The sequence below is a fragment of the Cibotium barometz genome, chromosome 13 (assembly GCF_041138505.1).
Source record: "Cibotium barometz isolate CiBa-2024 chromosome 13, ASM4113850v1, whole genome shotgun sequence".
Classification (NCBI taxonomy): domain Eukaryota; kingdom Viridiplantae; phylum Streptophyta; class Polypodiopsida; order Cyatheales; family Cibotiaceae; genus Cibotium; species Cibotium barometz.
Window position 1 is genome coordinate 22,938,729 of NC_141058.1, and position 2,954 is coordinate 22,941,682.

A 2,954-nucleotide genomic window follows, 5' to 3' on the forward strand; every position below is an offset into this window, starting at 1 on the left:
ATGTATCCTTTGCTCACTTGCATATACCATGGCTGCTTCATACATGATCTACAAATGGCCTCACAATGTGCTTGATGCATGTTTGTTGATGATATAGTATGTGCTTCTTTGATACATGATTGATGATACAGTATATGCTTCTTGACACATGATTTCACAATGTGCTAAACATGGAGACAACATTGGCATGCACCTTTGGATAATTGGCACCTGAATATGCTGGTAATTCTCAAAGTGGCCCTCTTGCATAATGATATTTGAAGTGGGTTCTTGTCATGTCTATTGGCTACCATGTTTATGTGATGTATGTATTTGAAAGTTTAGGCAACCCATGTAAAAAATTTGAGAGATTATGTTTGTTTTGGAGTGTGTAGTCATGAAAAAAGTAGGTGTGTTCTCTGCATGTTCAAGAACTGAGAGATTATACTTGCTTTTGTTTTTGTGGGTGTCCAACAAAAGTAGGTTTGTTCTCGGCTTTAGATGGAGCTACTAACTTATTGTAAAGCCTTGGATGAGATCCATCCTAAAGAGAGCATGCATTATGGAAGGTAAACATGGGTGTGGAGGAAGCATTGAAATTAGGGTTTCTATTTGCCTCATTGAAGTGGTGGGCTAGCTTGCTCTGCCAAAGAGGATGGCATTCACCCCAAGCATGGGGACTTGGAGCCAACCTCAAGTGTGAGAAGGGCCATGTCCTCATCAAGGCATGTGCCTCCGGGTCCTCCCCCATTGTGCCTAATCTGCCAACACAAGGCTCGAGTTTTCGGTAAGACTCCAAGGAGGTTCACATATGCTAAGCTAGAGCTTGCTACTACTAGAGGTTTCTCTTAGGCAAACTTCCTAGCCGAGGGGGGTTTTGGGTCTATGTATAGGGGTGTCCTGCCTGATGGCCAAGCTGTGGCTACATAAACTTGCCAGCTCTCAAGGTGATATTGAGTTCTCCTCTCAGAGGTGGAAGTCTTGAGTTGCGCTGCATTGTATTGGAATGTGGTGATGTTCATTGGCTATTGCATTGAAGACAAAAGGTGATTACTTGTGTATGAGTTTATTTGCAATGGATCTTTGGCTATTGCATTGAAGACAAAAGGCGATTACTTGTGTATGAGTTTATCTGCAATGGATCTTTGCACTCACACCTTTATGGTTTAATCTCTCTCTTCTCTCTCTCTCTCTCTCTCTCTCTCTCTCTCTCTCTCTCTCTCTCTCTCTCTCTCTCTCTCAAGATGCAGATACATGTTGCCATGCTAACCTTGGCACATAGCTCTTAATTAAAAATATTTTCTATCGTGTTTTGAGGTTCTTGAAATGATTTTTTTGCCTAAACAATGGTCTTTAATGCTTCTGAAGGAAGAGAATCATTGCTTAGAATGGCCAACACGCCAGAAGGTTGTAGCTGGGGGCAGCTAAGGGTCTGAGATACTTGCATGAAGAGTGACGTATTGGGTGCATAGTCCATCGTGACATGCGGCCTAACAACATCCCTCTAACCCATGATTTGAAACCTATGGTAAGCAAAATTGCAGCTGCTGTACTCCCTGATAAATGCCCTTCTTAGTAAGCCTAGTGAATATATGCATTCCTTTCTCACCATTGTACATCACATGCCTCTCATTCAGGTAGGAGATTTTGTTCTAGCAAGGTGGCAACCTGATGTTGATGATGGGGTTTAAACATTGGTCATTCCCACTTGTGGGTGGGTCAACACACATTTTATAGCATGTGACACTACAAAAATGGTGATGCAGAATTTAATGCTCTAAATATCTAATATGATTATCTTTATTAGGTATTTGGCACGTGAATATGCACAAAGTGGGTAGATTACTGAAAAGGCAGATGTCTACTCATTTGGTGTGGTTCTCTTAGAGCTAGTAACTGGGTGAAAGGATGTGGTCTTAAATCAACCAAAGGGTCAGCAGTGCCTAATTGAATGGCTCAGTAGTGAATTATTAAAAATGTAACTTGTTGATGAGTGCAGCAGTTAAAACACAAGAATAGTCAGATATAGGTAGCCTTCAAGAAGATCTCGTGGCCGATGGCCTATAGGGGCATCCTTCACTGATGGTGCAAGACTGATGGGGCACTTCTGCTTAATCTAGATAATAAGTAAAAAGGCTTAAAAGTGTTAAATAAACTAGATGTTGATTGCCTTGGCTATTCAAATTTTGGATTTGTGTAATTAATGATCTTATTATCACCATTGTTAATTGCAAATCTCCACTCTCACCATAGCAGCCTCTTTGTAAGCAAGTTGAGAATTCCCTTTGCAAATTCAAGTCTAGCCACACCTTCCACACCACCATCATCCATGACTTTTATGGCATCCACCATGTAAGATTCCTCACCATCCCCTCAAGATGTCGAGTTTCTTCCCCTGTAATCAATCCCCTTTTCAGAATAATAAAAGATCTTTTTTCTATCTGTTTTGGCCTAGAGAGAGAAAATATTCTAGAGAGAGATAACTCAGTTTTTAGATATCTTTGGACGAAAAAATATCCTTTCTTATTAAAATAAATTCCCCCGAAACAGAAGTTTAAAAAGAATTTCCTAAGGTGCATTAGAAATAAATTATAATCTGCTCAAAGACCTTAGCCTAAGGGTCCAGTTTTTTTGACAATTTTGGATTAAGATTCTGAGGGACCAATAAGATTAATCCAAATGTAGGGAGGAGATAAATTGAATAAATAAAGAAAACCCTCCCAAAAATGAGTAAATACTCACATAAGATGAAGAGTGGACTAAGGACCAAAGAAAATAGTTAAAAATCTGATTTTGGACACCTTAGAGTGGGGATTCCCCCTCATGAAGGAGGCGCACTTTTTCTCATCATTGCTTTCCATTTTCAATCAATAAAATGAGATATTTCATCTCTCCTCTCTCCTGATTCAAGTCTAGTTCCAAAAAGTAAGCTAAACTGACCCAAAAATGGTCAAAAATTGACCAAACTGATCTGG

The 2,954-nt window shown here is 39.8% G+C and overlaps 1 pseudogene; it reads left to right on the plus strand.

Moving 5' to 3' along the window:
* The first annotated feature begins 886 nt into the window (after positions 1–886).
* Positions 887–1,961, plus strand: LOC147632502 (serine/threonine-protein kinase PBL34-like; annotated as a pseudogene).
* The last annotated feature ends 993 nt before the right edge of the window (positions 1,962–2,954 follow it).